At 40.7% G+C, this 25,358-nt stretch overlaps 1 pseudogene; it reads left to right on the top strand.

The window, feature by feature from the left end:
• Positions 1 to 23,178: 23,178 nt before the first annotated feature.
• LOC128128005 (2-phytyl-1,4-beta-naphthoquinone methyltransferase, chloroplastic-like) lies at positions 23,179 to 24,778 on the top strand (annotated as a pseudogene).
• The last annotated feature ends 580 nt before the right edge of the window (positions 24,779 to 25,358 follow it).

The following is a 25,358-nucleotide window of genomic DNA, read 5'->3' as shown; positions in this document are numbered from 1 at the left end:
TTAGAGTATTTCGAGTATGGTTTTGAGCATCATATTCGCGGCAGCGAAGTAGGAACCCATCCGGTTTGGGATGTCTGTTGAGGTTCAGAAGGGATGCAGGGAGAGAGAGAATCTTAAATTCTCAGTGTGATTCTGATCAGAGTGTAGGGTGGATGTAGTGGTTCAGCTTGGGAGATGTTCGAGGATATCATCAGTGTATCGGGTCTTTCAACCTGCGGGTGTTGTGACTAGTTCAGTATGTGTATGTGATGGCAAGAGGAGAACTTGTGAGAGTTGCTCTGAGAGTGAGAGTGGATCTCTCAGTCGGTCCAGAATGGACAAAGTGGGATTTGGATCGGGGATCCGGTGGTTCATGGTTTCCTAACCCTTATGGGTCGAGTGATCGTTGAGATTTAGAGCAGAGTTGCATCTTGGGTAATTTTCGGTTACAGAGAGTGATGTGCAGTACAGAGATTGTGCTTCAGTCGACAGAGCAGCTTCGACAGAGCAGATTCGACAGAGCCGACAGGGAAAGTTATGCAGACAGACGCCGGTCCGAGCTTGAGTTTCAGGTCGGCAACCTCGTACTCCTGAAGGCCTCTCCTTGGAAAGGAGCGATTCGCTTCAGGAAGAGAGGCAAGTTGGGGCCCCGGTACATTGGGCCATTTCGGGTGATTGCAAGGATAGGCCGGGTAGCCTATCGATTGGAGTTGCCAGCGGAGTTGGGACAGATCCACGACACCTTTCATGTGTCGCAATTGAGGAAGTGCTTAGCCGATGAGTCGGCAGTGGTTCCATTAGAGGATATTCAGGTGGATGCGAGCCTGAATTATGCTGAGAGACCAGTGGCCATCAGGGATCGGAAGATCAAGGTTCTGAGGAACAAGGAGGTACCTCCGGTATTGGTTCAGTGGCAACATCGGAGGGGATCGGAAATGACTTGGGAGCCGGAATGTGAGATGCGGGAGCAGCATCCGGAACTATTTTCAGAGTGAGACTTCGAGGGCGAAGTCTAATCCTAGTGGGGGAGAATTGTAACAGCCCGGAATTTCAAGTATTGATATAATTATGATTTTGGGGGTGTTTTAAGAGGGGACTCGGCGAGTTGGAGCCTAGACTCGTCGAGTAGGATCGCAGACCTGGTCGCGGGTTCGCGACTGGACTCGACGAGTCCGATATGGACTCGGCGAGTCTACGCTGTTTAGCGAAAACCCTAACCGTTCAGGTTTGGGTCGTATATAACGCATTATATGCCGTCATTGTTCGTCTTTTAGTCGATTGGGAAGAACCCTAAGCGGTTGTGGACATCTAGAGCAAGATTGAAGGCCATTGGTGACTTGAAGAAATTGTTGTGCAAGGAGGAGAAGAGTCTTGGCTAAAGGAACTGCAAGGGATTCGAGTTCTGAGGTTTGGGGACACAGAGAGTGCGTTATTCAGGTAATATTTCAGGTCATTTCTGTTATATTGATGTGTGCATGGATTTAGGGTTTATGGAACCCATTTGGTGATTAGATGGATTATTACCTTGTTACCCGAATGAATATAACCCTGTATTAGGACCTTTAGAGGTCCAGAAGGTCCCATGCTTGTGTATTTCGGAACCATACCTATCTCAGGAAGCAGTTTGATCGACTGCATGGCATGGACTCGCCGAGTCCGATGAACAGACTCGGCGAGTAGCTTGAAGATTTACTGGGACTCGTCGAGTTGTTCTTCAGACTCGGCGAGTTGAGTCGGGGTGGCCCCGCGATTCTTCCAGGAGGAACTCGTCGAGTAAAAAGGGGATACTCGACGTGTTGAAAGGGAATTTTAAGGAATCGGTGAGTCAAGGGCGAGTGGACTCAGAGTCGTTGAACTCGGCGAGTCTTGGGGTGACTCGGCGAGTTAGGTCGCGGGTTAAGCGAAGTTCTGAGTATGGGGACTCGGCGAGTCATAGGGTTGACTCGGCGAGTAGGGTCAGTCAGGGGTTGACTTTGAACTTGTCTTTGACCATGGATTTACCAGTGGTTCCAGGGGTATTTTGGTAATTGTTATTTATTGTTTGAGTTCAGTGCATTGGTGGCTGTCCAGAGGTGGAGATCGTATCAGTGATTGGAGCAGCTTGAGCTATCTGTTCAGTCGGCAGTTTCGAGGTGAGTTATCCTCACTATATCGCTAGGGTTTATGGCACCAAGGCCGACCCTTTTATCGGATGGAAATCCGGGTAGTTGTCATTGCATGTTATGGGCCGGAAGGCGTTACTATGTGGACCGGAAGGTCATGGCCTGGAAAGGCGTATGTATGCAATTAGTATGTTGACTGGGTCATAGGGTAATGTTATGATAGTGACCGGCTAAACCGGTATCTCGTTAGAGTAATGCTATGATATGTGATATGTTGATCGATTGTTGTCTATGAACTGCTATATGATTGCTTGTTATGTTATATGTGCATTTTATGCTTACGGGCCGGAAGGCAATATGTTATGGGCCGGAAGGCGATTATGTTGTGTGATGGACCGGAAGGTCGGCGTGGGTAGGACCGGAAGGTTTACCCAGCAGGGACGGAAGTCCCCTGAGACACATGGACTGGAAGGTCAGGGCCTGGAAAGGCGTATATGTGGTTGGTATTCTGGGGGTATCTCACTAAGCTTTCGGGCTTACAGTTGTGGTTTTATGTTTCAAGTTCTCAAGAGTCTGTGGCAAGGCAAAGGCGTGATCGTACCGTTCCTCGCGTTGGTGTTTTATGATATGAACCTGGGAAATTACTCTGTTAAATCATGTATTGGAAACCTTTTTGTAACAATGTTAATAAAATGGGTGATTTTGAAAAGTTTTAATTGTTTTGAAATTTTGGATGTTACAAGTTGGTATCAGAGCCTTGGTTTGAGTGAATTAGGGAAACATTCGTGTGACTCCAGTCTCAAATCGAGGAGGATTTTAAAAAGAGAAATTAAAATGGTTTTCAAATTAAGTAAAAGGAGGATGCAGAGGTACGATCAGCCAGAGCCAGTAATTAACCCCAAGATACCATACGTGATATTTGTTTTATTGAGCTTGATAGAACAGCATGCTAGAGTTAGGCTAGGGATCTTCATGAATTCATGATAATGTTGCCTGATTTGTGATGCCTGTAGCCTAGGGTCCCTTATGGGATATTCTCAGTGTTCCTCTAGTGGTGAGGGTTGATAGTTGTTATGCATGTTCCCTAGGGTATTGTGGTAGTACTTCATACAAATATGGGTAGGTGTGGAAGGTAGTATGGGCCCGTACTACTGAAAGCACAGGACCCATACGCGTATCAGGGAAACCATGGTCTCTAGGGTAGGGTTGCGAGAGTTGGATCCCAGGACTTTGGGAAGTGTCTGAGATTGGTAGGGTGTCTTCATTATGGAGATCTCGAGGCATGATGATAGTGGATCCGGAATGGGATCGGGAGCTGGAGAGTGAGTTCCAGGTGGATCGGTTCCGTCGAAGGTTATCGATCGGACGAGCACGAGCGAGCGGGATGCGAGGATTCGTGAGATCCTGCGTGATGGGGTTGCTGCATTGTTCCGGGCTGAGTTGCCGGAGTTGTTTGGGTCGGTCAAGACCGCCATGATTGAGTATTTCGATGAGCGATATGCGGCTCTCGCAGAGACGGTTGCCGCGGCAGTTACAGCGGCTGTAGCAACGGCAAAGAGAGGAGCTAGTCGGGGTTTTCAGTATCGGGACTTCTATTATACGAAGCCTCCCACATTCGATGGAGTTCAGGACCCGATTGCTGCTATGAGATGGTTATCAGACGTGGAGGGGTGTTTCTCCACGAGTTTATGCCCTGCTGATCAGAGGGCGAGGTGTGCTCTGGACCTATTGGTGGAGATTGACCATGGGGTCATATTCCGACGCGCAGGGGGGCTGCGGTTTCAGGGGATCAGTTAGAGAGATGTTCAGTACTCGCTATGTTCCGCGAGATGAGAGGGAGAGATTTTCTCGGGAGTTCCTTGAGCTGAAGCAGGATTCGGAGTCGGTGACTAAGATCACCAGGATGTTTATTGAGAGGGCGATGTTTTGCCCTGAGTTCGCTTCGGAGCAGGCTCAGATGTCCTGATACCTGAGTATGCTCAAGAGGGATATCAGACAGTTCGTGTCTGCGCAGAGGTGTGAGACCTTGTTGGAGTTGCAGGAGGCCGCCATGTGGCGTGAGTTAGAGGTTGAGTTGCAGTTGCGTGAGCTGAGGCAGGCCCCGATGCAGTCGCAGTCGGCGCCGAAACGGTCCAGGACCGTAGATGTTAGAACGGGGGATCGGAGTGGCCACACTTGTGGGAAGTGTGGGAGGGGTTACACCGGAGCTTGTTGGTCCGGTGGTGCATGCCGCAAGTGCGGAAAGGAGGGGCACGGTGCACGGGATTGTCCGCAGTCAGTGCCAATTCGGGATTTGAGGATTTGTTATCAGTGTCGGCAGGTTGGACATTTGAGGGTCAACTATCCACAACTTTCTGCAGGACCGGTGCAGGCTCTAGCACCGGCCACCTTGAGGAGTTTAGGAGGAGGATAGGATGGAGCAGAGCTCCAAGGGCTCAGGATCGTGCTTATCGGCTCGCGGCAGAGGGAGACGGAGCAGTACCGGAGGCAGCTGCGGGTATGATGCTTTCATGATGTCTTGATTGTCTTGCATTGATTTGGCGTATTGTTCGTGCTGGTATCTTGTGTGGATTTCGATGCGGTATTCATTGTTTCACGGGTTTGGCATGGTTATGGATTGGTGCTTCAGGTTTTCGCTTTGGCATTCGTTGTTCCCTGATAGTTTGGTATGGTTATAGTTTGGTGTTTTGGTGCCGGTAGCCTTGTGCGGTTTTCGATGTGGTATTCATCCTTTGGCAGGTTGTGGGTTTGGTTACGGGTTATTGTTGGGAATTCCGTTGGTTATCGTTCGTGAGGGTTGTTAGTGGAGATGCGGCACTGGGTTGAATGTCGGGTAGCATCTGCAGTCGTGGAGTGGATGATTGAAAGACTGGATTCTTTTGAGCGGATTGTTCAGGGAGGAGATGTGTTCTGCTGGGGGTTGCTTATGCTTGTGGAAAGCAGTCAGTGGGTAAATGTTCTCTTTGTGCAGGATTGTTCTGAAAGGTCGTTAATGACGATCGGTGGCAGTTAGTCAGTGCTTTAGTGGGGGAGAATTGGAGAATTCTCCGGGAGATCGATGAGTATGTGAGGGTGCTTAGCTGTTGGGATTCAGCAGTGTTTGTCAGCGCAAAGTATAGGCCGACGAGAGCGAGTGTCGGGTATGCGGGGCGGGATACAGACCTAGGGTATTTGATTGTGGAGGCCTGAGAGAAGGCCGGGATCAAGCTTGAGTAAGTAACCGGGGTTATGCGATCAGAGTATTGGTATGTTTGAGGTACGTGATGGGTTGTACTGCATTAATCCCACGGGATTATGTGGTGCATGTTTCTAGAGCTGGAACCGGAAGGTTCCCAGAGTTAGAACATGAGGGTTCGCAGAGTTTGGGTGTACGGACCCACAGAGATATAGCCTCGAGTGGCTAGTATGTGTTATGAGAGTCGGTCCAGTCATGCTGGAGACTCTGTTGGTATTGCTGGATCAGTTTGAGATTGCGGATGTTGTATGTTGCAGTGTGATTGCATTGGAAGGTCTGGCCCCGGGTTAGTGATCTTGTTAGCTGAGGCAGTGATTTTGACGAGTGGAGAGAGTGCATGGGATTGAGAGCCCCTGCAATGAGAACCAGAGTATGTGAATAGCGGTTACGTAAAAAGGGGTGGTGTCGCTTGGGGCAAGCACCGTAGCACCGGTTGGAGTGGCATTATGGCCAAGAGGGTTCCTTGGAAAAGGAAAAGAGGAAGGTGTGTAACTCCGAAGGGCGTGCAAGTTCACGAAAGTGAAAGCTGCAGAGCAGAGTTATGGTTAGAGTATTTCGAGTATGGTTTTGAGCATCATATTCGCGGCAGCGAAGTAGGAACCCATCCGGTTTGGGATGTCTGTTGAGGTTCAGAAGGGATGCAGGGAGAGAGAGAATCTTAAATTCTCAGTGTGATTCTGATCAGAGTGTAGGGTGGATGTAGTGGTTCAGCTTGGGAGATGTTCGAGGATATCATCAGTGTATCGGGTCTTTCAACCTGCGGGTGTTGTGACTAGTTCAGTATGTGTATGTGATGGCAAGAGGAGAACTTGTGAGAGTTGCTCTGAGAGTGAGAGTGGATCTCTCAGTCGGTCCAGAATGGACAAAGTGGGATTTGGATCGGGGATCCGGTGGTTCATGGTTTCCTAACCCTTATGGGTCGAGTGATCGTTGAGATTTAGAGCAGAGTTGCATCTTGGGTAATTTTCGGTTACAGAGAGTGATGTGCAGTACAGAGATTGTGCTTCAGTCGACAGAGCAGCTTCGACAGAGCAGATTCGACAGAGCCGACAGGGAAAGTTATGCAGACAGACGCCGGTCCGAGCTTGAGTTTCAGGTCGGCAACCTCGTACTCCTGAAGGCCTCTCCTTGGAAAGGAGCGATTCGCTTCAGGAAGAGAGGCAAGTTGGGGCCCCGGTACATTGGGCCATTTCGGGTGATTGCAAGGATAGGCCGGGTAGCCTATCGATTGGAGTTGCCAGCGGAGTTGGGACAGATCCACGACACCTTTCATGTGTCGCAATTGAGGAAGTGCTTAGCCGATGAGTCGGCAGTGGTTCCATTAGAGGATATTCAGGTGGATGCGAGCCTGAATTATGCTGAGAGACCAGTGGCCATCAGGGATCGGAAGATCAAGGTTCTGAGGAACAAGGAGGTACCTCCGGTATTGGTTCAGTGGCAACATCGGAGGGGATCGGAAATGACTTGGGAGCCGGAATGTGAGATGCGGGAGCAGCATCCGGAACTATTTTCAGAGTGAGACTTCGAGGGCGAAGTCTAATCCTAGTGGGGGAGAATTGTAACAGCCCGGAATTTCAAGTATTGATATAATTATGATTTTGGGGGTGTTTTAAGAGGGGACTCGGCGAGTTGGAGCCTAGACTCGCCGAGTAGGATCGCAGACCTGGTCGCGGGTTCGCGACTGGACTCGACGAGTCCGATATGGACTCGGCGAGTCTACGCTGTTTAGCGAAAACCCTAACCGTTCAGGTTTGGGTCGTATATAACGCATTATATGCCGTCATTGTTCGTCTTTTAGTCGATTGGGAAGAACCCTAAGCGGTTGTGGACATCTAGAGCAAGATTGAAGGCCATTGGTGACTTGAAGAAATTGTTGTGCAAGGAGGAGAAGAGTCTTGGCTAAAGGAACTGCAAGAGATTCGAGTTCTGAAGTTTGGGGACACAGAGAGTGCGTTATTCAGGTAATATTTCAGGTCATTTCTGTTATATTGATGTGTGCATGGATTTAGGGTTTATGGAACCCATTTGGTGATTAGATGGATTATTACCTTGTTACCCGAATGAATATAACCCTGTATTAGGACCTTTAGAGGTCCAGAAGGTCCCATGCTTGTGTATTTCGGAACCATACCTATCTCAGGAAGCAGTTTGATCGACTGCATGGCATGGACTCGCCGAGTCCGATGAACAGACTCGGCGAGTAGCTTGAAGATTTACTGGGACTCGTCGAGATGTTCTTCAGACTCGGCGAGTTGAGTCGGGGTGGCCCCGCGATTCTTCCAGGAGGAACTCGTCGAGTAAAAAGGGGATACTCGACGTGTTGAAAGGGAATTTTAAGGAATCGGTGAGTCAAGGGCGAGTGGACTCAGAGTCGTTGAACTCAGCGAGTCTTGGGGTGACTCGGCGAGTTAGGTCGCGGGTTAAGCGAAGTTCTGAGTATGGGGACTCGGCGAGTCATAGGGTTGACTCGGCGAGTAGGGTCAGTCAGGGGTTGACTTTGACCTTGTCTTTGACCAAGGATTTACCAGTGGTTCCAGGGGTATTTTGGTAATTGTTATTTATTGTTTGAGTTCAGTGCATTGGTGGCTGTCCAGAGGTGGAGATCGTATCAGTGATCGGAGCAGCTTGAGCTATCTGTTCAGTCGGCAGTTTCGAGGTGAGTTATCCTCACTATTTCGCTAGGGTTTATGGCACCAAGGCCGACCCTTTTATCGGATGGAAATCCGGGTAGTTGTCATTGCATGTTATGGGCCGGAAGGCGTTACTATGTGGACCGGAAGGTCATGGCCTGGAAAGGCGTATGTATGCAATTAGTATGTTGACTGGGTTATAGGGTAATGTTATGATAGTGACCGGCTAAACCGGTATCTCGTTAGAGTAATGCTATGATATGTGATCTGTTGATCGATTGTTGTCTATGAACTGCTATATGATTGCTTGTTATGTTATATGTGCATTTTATGCTTACGGGCCGGAAGGCAATATGTTATGGGCCGGAAGGCGATTATGTTGTGTGATGGACCGGAAGGTCGGCGTGGGTAGGACCGGAAGGTTTACCCAGCAGGGACGGAAGTCCCCTGAGACACATGGACCGGAAGGTCAGGGCCTGGAAAGGCGTATATGTGGTTGGTATTCTGGGGGTATCTCACTAAGCTTTCGGGCTTACAGTTGTGGTTTTATGTTTCAGGTTCTCAAGAGTCTGTGGCAAGGCAAAGGTGTGATCGTACCGTTCCTCGCGTTGGTGTTTTATGATATGAACCTGGGAAATTACTCTGTTAAATCATGTATTGGAAACCTTTTTGTAACAATGTTAATAAAATGGGTGATTTTGAAAAGTTTTAATTGTTTTGAAATTTTGGATGTTACACAGGGAGTCGAAGAAGAATTCGAAATCGAAGTCGGAGAAGAATTCGAAGTCGACGAGGAGATCGTGGAAGTTTCTAGCGGAACAGACTCCGAACCAGAAGTAATCGACCCTCCCATCCCTCATCCTCCCGAAATCAGACCATATCAACCGAGACCCATTCCTCTGTGGGGAAGCCACCTCTACTACTGGATTTTTACAATGTTAGTGGGGGAGGATCAGCTGATCGAGCACTTCCTGTTATTGTGAACGCTATAGCTACCCAGAACTACCAGGCGGACCAGCAAGCAGCCAGAGTTCGCGAGGTCAATGCTGCTACTCAAGGTAACGCCACAGACATCCGCCGTTTGGAAGGACTACATGAGAATACCCAAATCTACACAGGGACGCTTCAGAACCAAATGATAACGGCACTAGAAGAAATAAGAGAGATGAAGGAACAACAAGCAGATCTCGAGAGACGCCTGATGGGAATCAAACAGTCGGATGCCGAATCTAGCTCCAAACGTGCAACACGCCGCAAATAGAGCTTGTTCAAGCCCCAACAATTTTGTTATAAAATAGGATTTCGGATAAAAGTTTTTTTTCCCTTATTTCCTTTTGTATCTGTAATCGGAGACCTCTAGGTAGGTCAAATTTTCCAAACAAGAAGTGTAATGTAACACACCTCAGGTGTGACCTATATATATAAATATGAAGTACTTCTTTATAATACCTCTCGGAAACTTATGGGTTTAACTAAAATTACTATACTTACCTTGGAACCATAAACTAAAGTCAAAACCAATTTACAAAATACAACTAACACACGATTGTCAAAACATTGGAAACTTATAGTATTCATTCTTATTTTCTTTACCAGAACATGCCTCCTCGTAGATCAACACGCAGAAACTCAACTTCAACACCACCTCCACCACCTCCTCCAATTATGGATGTCGTTATGTTCCAGACTGCTGTAACCGCAGCGATGGCTCAAATGAGCAACAACGGATCGGGAGGAGGAACAAACAACTTTACAAATGGCCAAGGTCAAGGTCGTTCTGGGGTATGCACTTACAAAGACTTCACCAACGGAAAACCTATTCCCTTTTATGGAACTGGGGGAGTATTGGCTCTATCTCAATGGATAGAGAAAACGGAAGTTGTATTCGAAATTTGCGCATGCCCTGAAGAGAGCAAAGTAAAGTTTGCTGCTTGTACTTTCTCTGAACGCGCCTTGACATGGTGGAACGGCCACGTCAAGACACTAACCCTAGTGGTGGCGAACTCCATGGGTTGGGAAAACTTGAAACGAATGCTCCTTCGAGAGTACTGCCCAAGAGGCGAGATTCAGAAGCTTGAACAGGAACTGTGGAGTCTTTCGATGGTAGGCTTGGACATAGCAGGTTACACCAACAGGTTCAGTGATTTGCTTACACTTTTCCCAGGAATACTAACCCTGGAAAGCCAAAGGGTCGAGAGATACATCTGGGGACTATCACCCCAACTTCGAGGAAGTGTGTTAGCTTCCAAACCCATGACCTTCGACAATGCCAAGGAACTGGCGCAATCTCTCGTTGATCATGGTGTCTGTCAAGGAGTCACGACTATCATGGCTGAACCAACCAAAGGGAACAGCAACAACGAGATCAATGCCAACAACAACAAGAAGAAGAAATTCTTGAACAAGAGAAAGGGGCAAACTTCGCAAGAACCTTCAAAGAAACAAATAGTTGCGGTTCATGCTGCTACTGCTCCCACCACAACTCCTACCACCCATGTGCCAACAAAACCATATGCGGGGAACCTGCCCAAGTGCAGCAAATGCAACTACCATCACCACGGTAATTGCCGCGAGATGCACTATAAGAACTGCGACAAGAAAGGGCACACAGCCCGTTTCTGTAAGGCACCAGCGTGACCAGTCACTCAAGTTCCTGGTACTGGGATAAGCCAGGCATGTTATGGGTGTGGAGAAACTAGGCACTTCAAAAGGGACTGCCCCAAGACGAGGAACGTTGGCGGTGTTGGGAGAGTGCTGGCAATAGGCCAAAATGAAGCAATACCCGACCCAACAGTAGTTACGGGTACGTTTCTCCTTAACAACATTTATGCATGCATACTCTTTGACTGCGGTGCGGAGAGAAGTTTTGTGAGTCATAAATTCAAACGCTTACTTAATCAAATACCCCAACCACTCAATAAAATATTCACTGTAGAAATGGCTAATGGTAAAACGGAAAGCACAAGTGATATGTACGTAGGGTGCACACTAAATTTAAACGAACACTTATTTCAAATCGACCTAATGCACATTTCGATAAGAAGTTTCGATGTCATCATCGGTATGGACCGGTTGAGCCTTCACCATGCCGATATACTTTGTCACGAAAAGGCTGCTCGCCTCAATCTGCCAAACGGCGAAACCCTTGTCATCTATGGTGACAAACCTAGTTCAAGTTTACAAATCATCTCCTGTGTTAAAGCACAAAAATATCTTCGTAAGGAATACCATGCCTTTCTAGCCCACGTAGTAGACCAGAAACAAGAACCAAAGAACATTAAAGACATTTCGGAAGTCTTCAACTTCCCAGATATTTTCCCAGAAGATCTTCCAGGAATTCCACCAGAGCGTCAAATTGAGTTCAGAATCGACTTAATCCCCGGAGCTACCCCAATAGCAAAGTCGCCTTACCGTTTAGCCCCAGCCGAGATGCAGGAATTGTCCAGTCAATTAAACGAGCTGTTGAGCAAGGGATTCATCAGACCGAGCTTCTCACCATGGGGAGCACCAGTCCTATTCGTGAAAAAGAAGGACGGATCCTTTCGCATGTGCATCGATTATCGGGAACTAAACAAACTCACGATCAAGAACCGATATCCCCTACCGCGCATCGACGATCTGTTCGACCAACTACAAGAAGCGAGCTTTTTCTCAAAGATTGACCTTAGATCTGGTTATCACCAACTGCGAGTGCTGGAAGAAGACATCCCCAAAACAGCTTTCCGAACACGTTATGGTCACTACGAGTTTGTGGTAATGCCCTTCGGATTGACAAATGCTCCAACGGTGTTCATGGACCTGATGAACCGAGTATGTTATCCCTTCCTAGATAAATTCGTGATCGTGTTCATAGATGATATACTCATCTATTCTAGAAGCCAGGAAGAACACAGCCAACACCTCCGCCAAGTTTTGGAAACGTTGAGGGCAGAGAAGCTTTACGCAAAATTTTCCAAGTGCGAATTTTGGATTCAGAAAGTGGATTTCCTAGGACATGTAGTAAGCAAGGACGGGATACACGTGGATACTTCTAAGATCAAGGAAATAGAAAGTTGGACGACACCAAGGACCCCTACAGAAATCCGGCAATTTTTAGGACTTGCCGGGTATTACCAAAGGTTCATACAGAACTTTTCAAAGATTGCCAAACCACATACCACCCTAACTCAGAAGAATGTAACCTTTGACTGGGGAGAAAAACAAGACACCTCATTTCAAATGCTAAAGCGAGCCTTATGTAGTGCGCCCATCCTAACATTACCAGAAGGAACGGAGGACTTCGTGGTCTATTGCGATGCATCAGACCAAGGACTTGGGTGTGTCCTGATGCAAAGAGGGAAGGTCATCGCTTACGCCTCAAGGCAACTAAAGACGCATGAAGTGAACTACACAACACACGATCTTGAGCTAGGAGCAGTCATCTTCGCTTTAAAGATATGGAGACACTATCTCTATGGCACGAAATGTACGATCTTCACCGACCATAAGAGCCTCCAACACATCCTTAACCAAAAAGAACTCAACATGAGACAAAGACGGTGGGTAGAACTACTAAATGATTATGAATACGAGATTCGATATCATCCCGGAAAGGCAAACGTGGTGGCCGATGCACTCAGACGGAAGGAATACTCGGGCCGCAGAGTGAAGTCTTTAACCATGACAATCCATTCACACCTGTCCACACAAATCAAGGAAGCCCAGATAGAAGCCTTAACATCTGTAAATGTGGCAGGGGAAGACTTAAGGGGAATGGATAAGAAGTTTGAGGTCAAGAATGATGGAGTTCATTACTTCATGGATCGGATCTGGATGCCGAAGTTTGGCGGATTCAGAGAAGTCGTCATGAACGAAGCCCATAAAACACGATACTCCATACACCCCGGCTCCGATAAGATGTATCTCGACCTCAAGAAATTGTACTGGTGGCCGAACATGAAGGCGGAAATTGCTACCTATGTGAGTAAATGTCTAACATGCGCCAATGTCAAGGTAGAATACCAAAAGCCCTCAGGATTGTTGCAACAACCAGAAATACCAGAATGGAAGTGGGAACGTATAACCATGGATTTCATAACCAAACTACCCAGAACGGCAAACGGACTCGACACTATCTGGGTGATTGTCGACAGGTTAACTAAATCAGCGCACTTCCTACCGATAAAAGAGACAGATAAATTAGAAAAGCTAACGAGGGCATACCTCAAAGAAATTGTACGACTACATGGTGTGCCCATATCCATTATCTCGGACCGAGATAGTAGGTTCACCTCAAGGTTCTGGCAGTCGCTACAAAAAGCTTTGGGGACAAGGCTAGACATGAGTACCGCGTATCACCCACAAATCGACGGCCAGAGCGAGAGAACCATACAAACCCTAGAAGATATGCTGAGGTCCTGCGTAATCGATTTTGGTAAGGCATGGGACACACATCTGCCCTTGGTCGAATTCTCGTACAACAATAGCTACCACACTAGTATTAAGGCTGCCCCGTTCGAAGCCCTCTATGGCTGCAAATGCAGGTCACCATTGTGTTGGGCCGAAGTGGGGGACACGCAGCTCGCAAAAGGACAAGCAACAGACAACACGCTCACTGGACCAGAAATCATAAGGGAAACTACGGAGAAGATTGTTCGGATTCGGGAACGTCTAAAAGCATCAATGGACAGACAAAAGAGTTACGCAGATAAAAGACGGAAACCCTTGGAATTCCAGGTCGGAGATCGAGTCCTACTAAAGGTCTCGCCCTAGAAGGGATTAATACGCTTCGGGAAGCGCGGGAAACTGAACCCTAGATACATCGGACCATTCGAGATCCTTGCCAGGATCGGTCCAGTGGCTTACAAACTTAGACTACCTCAGGAGCTCCACAACGTGCACCCTACCTTTCACGTATCAAACCTAAAGAAGTGCTTATCCGATGAGAACCTTGTCATCCCTCTAGACAAAATTGCAATAAATGAAAATCTCCAATTTGTAGAGGAACCAGTAGAGGTCATGGATCGGGAAATAAAAAGGACTAAACAAAGCCGCATACCTATTGTAAAGGTCCGCTAGAACACCAAGCGAGGACCAGAATACACCTGGGAACGCGAGGATCAGATGAAACAAAACTACCCGCATCTTTTTCCTAACCTGTAAACTCTATCTTAGATTAAATTTCGGGACGAAATTCCCTTAACAGGGGGATGATGTGACAACCCTATATTTTCCAAAAACAGTGTAACGCTCAAAAGTCAAATACAACGAAATTAACCTAAAAAATAAAAGCGTTTAATTATCTAAGTTGGGATGCATCAAATATTAGATATCATGCCAAGGTTTCCAAAAACGTAAAGAACGCTCAAAACCGGATTATATTGAAGAAATTAAAACCACTCGTATATTTACGACACGCCGTTAAAACGTTATTTAACGTAAAAAGTGAAATCTCAATAAAATGCATTTTAGCCTTAAGTATCTAAACAAAAGTCATAGATCTCGTTAAAAGGTGAGCGTGCATAAAAAGATCGCCCAAATTGGACTTCGTATGAAGAAGTTACGAATTTCCTAAGTTTCGTAATAGTAGTAGAGGGCTAAAAACTCAAATTGAAGATTTAGTGTTATTTAGCTATCGCCACCTAAACGGAAGTTGAAGATCTCCACAATAGTAATAAAACGATAAAGAGACAAACGAAAACCGACGTCGAATAAAGAACCTATGAATTTTTAACAGACTTTAGTAGTCCCGGCCTATTAACAAAATATCATTAAAAATAAAGTCAAAACTAGCCGACGGAGTCTAAATTTAAGTTGTAGAGCATAATCTCACCTACGCGTGGATACAACGAACGTGAAAAACGGAGCCCGTACGCGAAAGTTACGGAATTTAGAAGATGGAAGACTGGATTATGCCCCGCATAATCCAAGAGTACGCCCCGCGTACTAGACCCAGAGTCGAGTCCCATCGGCTGCAACTCTACGCTTAGCTAGACCGGATTCGTAAGCCGTGACGCATTTTTACGCCCCGCGTAACCGAGGTACGCCCCGCGTACTTCGGAGGTACGCCCCGCGTACGCCATCCTCCAGCCCTATAAATAGAAGGTTTGAGCCTCGGGTTTTTGCACACCTTCTCTAACTCTCAATCACTCTCCGATACTTCTAAGCTCCAGAGATCACCCCGACGCCCTAGGTTTCCGCACTTGAGCCCCCGACGAAAGATCTACGCTGCAGAGATCCCCGAAGAGCCGAAGACGCAACTTTCCGTGGTCGAAATTCTGCTCAACTCTAGCCTCTCTCTCTTCAAACCAAACGAGTGAGTTCATACCCCTACTTTTAAATTCTTTTCATGTTTTAGGGGGGGATACAAGTACATTGCAAGTAAAAGTATCATTTTATAAACATAATTATAATACCTATCTTATAGAGTATTGATACAAATATCTTTATGTTTAAAGGAATATTATATCGCCAAGTTGTTCTTACTAAATGGAAAACATACTTTTCGAGAAACTATAATGAGTATAGTTAACAAGTTATTCATACATTTTACATATACTTTTTGACAAATGAACTACTTTCAAATGAAGTAAAGTCTTTCTTATCGTAAATCTGTTTATACCAAGTAATGTGAAATATTCAAACTTCAACGTACTCGTATGTATGCATTTCAAGTCCTGTATTATATACCATAATCTCTTGGAGGGAGAGCGTGCTCCTTGTGTATAGATCTATACGGGATTGACAACCCCGCACCTAAACTATTAGCTATAGTTACACCGGCAGGTCTGGAGTGACAAATGTCATAACACTACAACACCTGAAGAATGTTGTTACAGGCAGTCAGCGTCAATAATATGGTTATAAAACTCACATTAAAGTATAAAAACAAGTTTGATTTACGAGATTCATATATGCATTCAGTTTTTCCACACTATCTTTAGCACAAAGTTTATCATTACTATTCAAGTATGAAACACATTAACATACACAAATTATGGGAACTTTTCAAACAATTTATAGAAAATATTGGATTTTCTGAAAACCTCGTTCATCGATTTATTACCAAAAAGGACATTCTTTTCAATACAAAACATTTATGAACTCACCAACTTAATTGTTGACACTCTTTCAAAATCACTTGTATTTCTCAGGGAATCATTAATACAGGTAACTATCAGCTTTGAAGAAGGAACGCTAAGGATGTTTCATTTTTGAACATTTATCATCATATTGTAATATTCTTTTGCTAATATGTATAACGCAACAATATACGTTTTCAGTATATATATATATGATGGTTGTGTTACTTTCTTTACAATATTCAATTGTTGTGATACTACGTGAAGTCATCCACCCTCGAATGTTTCCGTCATTCTGGTTTGGGGGTGTGACATGTTTGCATCAAGCTTTTATTCACACTTTATGTTTTATTGTTGTTAAGTTGTGAATTAAATTTAAAATGTGTGTTGTTATGTTAGTGTTTTCTCAAATAATATGAATTTTGACTTTTTTTAAGCTTTGAACTGTGATGTTTTAATGCTTTAACTATTGTTTATTTCTATTTAAGTTAGTTATTATAAATGCATGAATTAATATGTTTTTATGTTATGAATACTATGAATGAGAGTCCTAAACGTATTATTAAATTGTGAATGAGAGTTCTGAAAAGCTCTATTAAACTATGAATTTATGTAGTGTACACAATGTATCTGATGAAATGTTTCAACACAATCAATTATATTTTAATATGTAAATACTATGAACAAGGGACCGAAATTGGATTTATTAAACTATGAATTAAAGTTTTGAAATATATCTTTTAAGTTTAGAATATGGTTGTGAATGTATATTTTTTTGTATAAAACTTTGAATTTATCATATTAGGTTATGAATTTTATGTATTAAACTATGATTTGACTATACTAAACTATAAATTGACTGTAGTAAACTATGAATTGATTTTAATAGGCTGTGAATTAACTGTATTAAGTTGTAAATTTTTTATTAATTTTTTGTTTGCTTCTAAAATATGAGATGAAAGAAACATTATACATATATATGATTTAATCTAATTTTAAATAAAGCATATAAAATTTAAATTGTGATTATTTGTGTAAATAAGTTTTGAAAGAAAGAATAGCATATAGATCTGAAGGTATACATGTAAGTTTTAAGTTGAGAATATGGTTGTGAATGTATATTTTTTGTGTATTAAACTATGAATATATTATATTAAACTTTGAACTGAACTGTGAAATGATTGTATTAAGTTGTTAATTTTTAATGAACTTTGTGTATGTAATAATGTATTAGTGTTTATAATTATTTTGCATTAAACTTTGAATAAGTGAATTAACTAGTTTATTAAATTGTGAAAATTGTATTTAAGTTGTCAACCAATGATTTTATATACAGATTGATTTGGAAGGAATGATGTTGCGCCATTGGCACAAGTGATTGGTGGTGAAGTGTGGTAGTTGGTCGTGGTGGTGGTGGGGGAGTTTGAGTTTGACTTCTTTAAATATGTACATTAGTGTATAATGAATTGCATTAGGTTATGTTGTGAATTTGATGTATTAAACTAAAAACGGTTTGTATTAAGTTGTATATTTTATGTTAAAATATGAATGAAAGTATGCTTGAAAATATTAAACTGTGTATTAGTACATTATTATGTTTATTAAACAGTGAATATTGTATTTTAAACTGTGAATATTTCTTATACACTATATATTTTTTTAAAGAACTCTACAATTTAGAAAAAAATTGCTTTTTTCAAAACATAATTCATTTTTTTTACAAAAATTTTGTATATTTTGGCTGGAAAATAAAAAAAGTATTACAAAAAATTAGAGTTATAATGTTTTTTACATTAAGCTGTGAATACGACCAACATATGTAATTAAATTTACTAATAGTCCGGTGGCGGTCCAATGGTGGTCCGACGACGGTTAAATGGTAGTCCAACAACAAGTGGCAAGTAGTTTGTAAACTAGAAAGTGGAAAAGTTTGCTTAATACGATATAATGTAGAATTTGTTCAAAATTCTCTTAATGAAAACATTTTAAAAAATGGTTCTTAGGATTCTTAACTTTTTTGGGTTCTCATTTACACGACTCCCTATATATATATATATATATATATATATATATATATATATATATATATATATATATATATATATATATATATATATATATATATATATATATATATATATGTATATATATATATATATATATATATATATATATATATATATATATATATACACACACACACACACAAAATATAATACTAGTAACTAAACTAAACCATGAGTTGAAGTTTCATCTAACTAAACAGAAGCAGCTAGATTCAGCTGTTCATGGCTGAAATTAAACACACAAACTCAATAAATAAAAACATGTTTGAATGTACCAAGTCAAGGTAAAAGTTTATGATCACTTATTCTTCCTTGGATGTTAAAGCTCGATTTCTTTTCCTTAAACTCCTCCAAAAATCGTCTTCTAAACCCTTCAATCTCCAGAAGTCTTCTCAAATTCGTAAACACCAAAGATATATATTGTTTTCGTGACTTTTGTACTCCACTTCGTGGAGTAAGACTCGACGTCGTGAATTATGATGAATCCGTATCGGGCTAGGACTCTAACTTCCCGTGTACTCATCTTCTAGAATCACCAACTCCACGTCGTGTAAGTGAAGTTCACGAGATGGATTTAGTTTTTCGCTAGGATTTTTTTTCTTTTAATTCTTCAATCCTCCAAAGTTCTGCTTCTTGTCGTTTTTGGTCCTTATTCTTCAAGATTTCTCCTCTTGACTGCTAAATACAATTCGATCTTGTAAGTACCACTTATATTTGCAAATAACCAAAATATTAATCATAATGTAGTAAAATGTTGCCTAGAATGTGTATAAATATGACAATATCACATATGTAATGACTCTACCCAAAATTTGGAGGGAGGTGAGATTGGAATAGTAAAAGTTGGACAACATTATCTACAGTTCGTATCGTGTGTTCATATTTATCATTTTTTTTAGAGGTGTGTTAGCATGAAACGTGAAAAAATGCCATTTTTAGCAAAATAACCATGAAATAAATGATTTTTTGACTAACGATTTTTTAATTAAATGTAACTCGAAGAACAACACACCTGGAGTAGCCCCAGAGGAGTGGCCCTAGAGTACATAAATTGTGTCTACCCCATATATGAAACCATGGTTGTCACCCATGGCTGGCCACTATACCATATCACTTTTACTTGAGTTGTATGTGGCAGTGGGAATGAGTTTTGTAGGCTTATTCTCTATGAATATGTCATTCCTAGAGGTCACCCACCAATATTATCCTTTGAAGCCAATGTATAAAGTTTTCTAGGATGGATTATTCACTCAAATCGACTTAGGGTGGTTATCTTTGAAGGTAATATGTGAAATCTAATTACAAAACGAACTAATAACGTATGAGATATATATATTTTAAATGTAATGACAGCATATTTTGATATAGGTATGATTACTATTGGATAGGTGCATAACATGGGTAAAGTGGTAGATCATGCCAAAAACTCTCTTCCAAGAGGGGGATGAGTAGAATATGGAGAGGGTTGAAAGGGTGTTAAGGATAGGAGGTAGATGGAAAGATAGTGGAATACCAAGAGGGGGAGGGTACCGAGGGAGGGTTGATTTGAGGGTTGGAAAGAGTTGAAGTGTCGCGAGGAGTATTTTGATGTGAATATAGGTGATGGAAAGAGATAGGAGATGTTTCGTTGTTATCATCAAGGATAGGATGAGGTTTTGTTAGGAGTCATGTAGCCATAGAGAAAGATGGTTTTATCAAAAATAACATGACGGTAGATGATAATTTTTAGAGAGGAGATGAGAGTAACAAAGGCAACTAAACAATTAAAGTTTGGATTAGGTTGGATGGCTTTTGTGGAGGTGAAAAAAATGGGGTGTTGTTTTGAATGGCAGCGGATAGGGTGATATTTAGTAAATAAATATCCATATGTAATGACTCTACCTAAAAATGTGGAAGGAGGTGAGATTGGAATAGTAGGATTGGACAACATTATCTACAGTTCATATCATGTGTTCAGATTTATCATTTTTTGAGAGGTGTGTTGGCATGAAAAGCAGAAAGAAATGCCATTTTTGGCACAGAAATCATGAAATAAATGATTGCCATAACACCCCAATACACACACATTGAAAAGCTTTTATTGTTGTTCTGAATTGGGTTTTGACAATGTTTATCAAGTGAAGAAATTTTCTAAAAACATCACTCTAGTGTTTTATGGGGTAGACCCAAAGAATGTGAGAATAGTGGTTTAAATATATAACATAATAATGAATACCACTAGAGCTAATAACCGGTGATGCCCAAATATCAGAATAGATAATATGAAATATCGTTCACAATAGAATTTCAATGAAAAAATTGATAAACGAACAAACATTCCAAATTGACAAGGTTCACAAAGAACATTATAATAGTCTTTATTTCAAGAAATGAAATTATTTGAAATTAAAGATTTCAACACTTGGTTTGCAGGATAATCCAAACGTTGATGCTAAATGGGGAATCAAAGCAACAAACACTTGAGGGGTTGGAGGACAAACATCGTAGAGAGGGTCGATGCTATCACAACATATTAGAGGTTGTTTTTTCCTATAATCTTTAACAGTAAAATCATATTCATCAAATTCGATGGAACATTTATTTTGACGAGTAAAATAACGAACATAGATGATATTTTTTAATTATGTTGGGGTGATAAGGACATTACTAAGGTAAAGTGTGCAAAAGAGGTTTGGAATGGTAAGGTAGTGTGTCTCGTCATACTTATAGGAATTTTAGAACCATTACCAACATAGATAAAAGGAATACCATGGTTAGTTGGTTTTGAGAATACCTTCAGTAGAATGAACCTATAGAATGATCATGATCGATAGCACTCATACCAATAGTCCAACCCGTATTCTTAGGATCATTTAACGAGAATATACTAAACACTAGGTGGAAGACGCATGTATTACATGGTTTGATATATATATATATATATATATATATATATATATATATATATATATATATAATGGTCTAATTATTTAAAAACTTTGGATTTATAACAAAATATGAAAAATAATGAATTATTAAAAACTGATTTTTTATCTTTAAATTTTAAATAGATAAACAAAATAATAATGAGATTTAATTTGGGAATTTTGAAATAAGAAGGTAAGTCTATTAATAAAATTGATATTCATTTATTACTACATTTATTGTAATTATTACACTAAAATATTATATGGAATTTATTAAAATAAGAAAACTCATAAAATGACATGCGGAAAAAAAATTAATTCAAAATAACCACAAAATGATATTTGACAAATTAAATGAGAGTTCGACATGTGACAAAAAAAACCTTAATTTATTAGAGTAGATTTATGGAAAAAGTGTGGGTTGATCCTCATAATTTTCTATGCTTGAGAGATAGGAACAAGGGGGCGGAAGTTGTAGCATAGAGCTAGACCATGAGAGGTCACATGGGCCTATTTTAGTGCACCACTAGGTTGATTTTGGTGTCCATTTCCATTGATCTATTGTTGAGGAGAAGGAAACGGGCCTAGAAGGCTTGGCGAGTTGGATCACTGAAGCTGATTGGGTCATTGTTGGGGATGAGGTTTTTCGGCTACCATGGGGCTTGATATTAACTAGGAGGAATGGCATTTTGCTGCAGCTGATGATAACTTGGTGGTGATGGGATAAACACCCAACCAAACTGCTATTGAGCATGAAGTTAGTGGTCCAATTGGCGGCGACCCTAGTTGGGATGGCAATGGTAGTTCCGGCGAGATTGGTTACAGTTGTTTCTTCCACTATTAGAGGGATTTCTTAAGGCATGAAGAATATTTGGAGAAGAAGTATGATCGATATGGCAGGCTTCTGGTATGGTTCATTGTGGTAGTTGTATAAAAATATACTCGATCGAGTCTCAAATATCTCTTGTAGTTTGACCATCTTTCAACAGCATGTTGAGAACATTTTGAGACATAGAACCATAGAGCCAATGTTGGATGATGGAGTCGATCTTTTCCCATTCAAGGTCCATGGATTTAGGGGTCGAGTCATCGATGTAATCGATCACATCAAAGGCTTTGCAATGCATATAGAATAGAGCTCTCCAAGAATCATATTTGAATCGTTCAATGTCTATGACAAGTGGTATGTATGTTTTGATGTTGGTTATACCGAACACTTTGTTTGGAGGAGGAGGAACCGTATTGTTTGTTGTGGACATGGTGGAGTCCGATATGAGTTTCTTGTAGGGGAAGGAGACGGCAACAGTAGGGTTAGTATCAGTGGCAGACCTTAGTGGAGCCCAGTGGGGTCCCACACCACTGCTTTGATTCCGGCACGTAGTGTAAAAAAATTATGTTTTTTTATGTTTTTTCTATTAGGTGTACTTGCTTAAAATACGAGGGCCACTACTAATTTAGATTTTTTCGGAAAAAAATATTAGTGCCACCCCTACTAAAACGTTCTGCGTCTGCTACTGTTTAGTATTGATCGACAACCACAGAAGGAAGGGAGAGAAATATGGTGGAGAAAAAAGGAAAGAGAGAATATTTAGGAGATAGATAAGGTAGGTAGAATAACTAAAATTTGGAGCTCTACTACCATAAAAGTGAGTATCGTTCTCCTTGATTTGCAATAAACATGCACAAAATAATATATACAGATACATCATGGGCCACAAGGGCCGAGATACTAAAGGCTACCACATAAGTATACATGGACTTAATACAAGAGAATTATCCACTAACAAAATGACATGTTGAGTTTAGGGAAACATCGGATATAGATACAAAATGGAAGTTAATTCAAATAGGTAACGATTAAATTTCTCTTTCGAATGTCAGGTTTACCCAGATTCTGTTCCAGAATTACAAATTATAAGTATCGGTTATAAAGTGTAAAGTGAGGCAATGCCCTAAGGGTAAATGAATTATTTATGAAACAAACTTAAGTTCTATCCATTTATACAACAAAGTGGATTTCTAGGCAATTTAAGCAGTCAACTTTCAATTTGTTACCAATATCATTTTACCAATATATACAACAAAGTATAAAAAATTATTAAATTTTTTATAACAAACTGAAACATAGTTACATAATTTGGTAAAAAATTGTACAATTGTTGCATAAATAAGTCACATATGTCAACTAGGATATGAATTTATGTATTATTGTGCGTGTTTTGGAATAATTTGGAAAAAAGGGAGTAATGTGTTTGATTTGTGTTGTGGAAGTGGAGATTTGGCATTTCTATTGTCTCAAAAGGTAAGACTCAATGGTCAAGTTGGTTTCTCACTCTTTCCCCTTCTTCCCTTTTGCATTCACTTATCATTTGGTAACACCTTTTGTTATGCTTTTTACACCACAATCTTGTACTCTAAATATGAAATTAATTTGAGTTGTTGTAAAAAGGAGTTTTTATAAGCAAACTAATAACCCTGATATCTTTTTTGGTTTCCACAATTTGTAGGTTACTTGCCTTAATATCTCAAAAGAAAAACTAATTTTTGCTTCAAAGCGACAATATTTACGTGCAAAAAGCTTGCTATTGTAATCTTAAGTCAACATTAGTATATCTAGCTCTAGTTTATGTAAACAATGTATTGGTAAATGGTAACACAAAACTTTTTTTGTTTCAAGGCTAATTTGGTAATTATGTGATGTCTTATAGGTGGGTGGAAGGTGATGCACTTTATTTGCCATGTCCTAACTGTTATTTTGATTGCTATGAAATGTAGTTGATAAATATAAGGCAAGGAAGGAGGTGCATCGCATCATTGTGTTTTAAAACCAGGTTTACTTCATGACTTCAATAAAAACCCTAATGAATTTAGGACATTTATTCCGGTTTTCTCGAAGTACAATGTTGTTATATGAAGAATTAAAAATATGATGCTATAATAAACAATTAAATAGAAGTGTTTTTCTATTTCTTGCATTTAACCCAATAGTAATATACTTTCCCATTTTAGGAAATGTACTTTTCTCTACCCAAAATAGTAAGATACTCTAATTTTTGTCCATTTTATTAATAGATTTGGGATCATTGTAACATGGTTGGATGATAGAAAATATAATTGTGCTTGTAGTAGCTGGTTATGGTTGTACAGAGGAGTATCGATATCTAAAGAGCTCAATTCAAGAACTTTTAACAGGTTTGTTGCTTATTGTTGTATTGTGACAACACTTGCATATTCTTTTTCCATATAGATGGGACCCACAAAATGAAAATATTAGATAGAGTTAGGCTAGATGGAAGAAATATCAAAGTAATTATATTTATTTGTTTATTACAGCATCATACTTTTGTTTCATTCTATCACTACATTTTACTTTCAGTATTTTTCTTTGTAAGACATTGTACCTTAAAAAACCAACCCAATCATGGCATTGTACCCCCCCCCCCCTATTAGGTCATTTAGTTGAAATATCCTAAGATAACATTGTTATAATTAGGTACATTTCTTGAAATCAAGCGTTGTAATAAGAAGAATTAGAATTAGGGTGCTATAATATAATAAATAAACAAATGAAAATACATAGCTATTTGTTATATTTAACCATATATATATATATATATATATATATATATATATATATATATATATATATATATATATATATATATATATATATATATATGTAAATTCTTTTACAAACAGTCATGGAATTGGAGCGTCTCGCCTTAGAATCAGGGTTTTCAAGTGATAAACATTGTGAAATTAGTGGAGGACTTATGGGCAACTTGATTGTTGCACGATAAAACAAGCAATAGATTTGTAACTAAAAAAGCTTAATTTGCTAAACTCCTACATATATATATATATATATATATATATATATATATATATATATATATATTGTGACAACCCAAAATTTCCATTCTGAACAAACCATATCAAACCAATAGAAGTTAGAACAGTTACAGTGAAATTTCAGACTTTGGGTATAAGTTTGAGTATTTCAGGTTTAGCACTTAAGGAGATATCAGGAGAGTGGATGCACTAGGGTTTTGTGCAACACTGTTATTCCAATACTCTATGATATTAGAGTTCATTCCGGGAATAAAATATTTTCTGCCAAAAATCTCAGGACTATATATAGAAATCTGAAGCATATTCATTCATTAGTTGCATTTCCAACTAGAGAAAAGCCGAATTCTCTCTCACGGATGTTCGGGTTTTTATCCCAAATCGTGAGCCCTTCTATCTAGTGATATTATATAGCTTAGATTGTGTTGAATAACATCAAAATCAAAACCCCAAGATTTGGGAGTTTACCGCCCAAGAACACTTGGAGAGTAAACTCCTTTTTAAGGGCCAAAAGAGTGCCCAATGTCCCTC

Source organism: Lactuca sativa, chromosome 8, assembly GCF_002870075.4.
Source record: "Lactuca sativa cultivar Salinas chromosome 8, Lsat_Salinas_v11, whole genome shotgun sequence".
Classification (NCBI taxonomy): Eukaryota; Viridiplantae; Streptophyta; class Magnoliopsida; order Asterales; family Asteraceae; genus Lactuca; species Lactuca sativa.
Note: the sequence above shows the minus strand (reverse complement) of the source record. Positions and strands in the feature narration are given on the sequence as shown.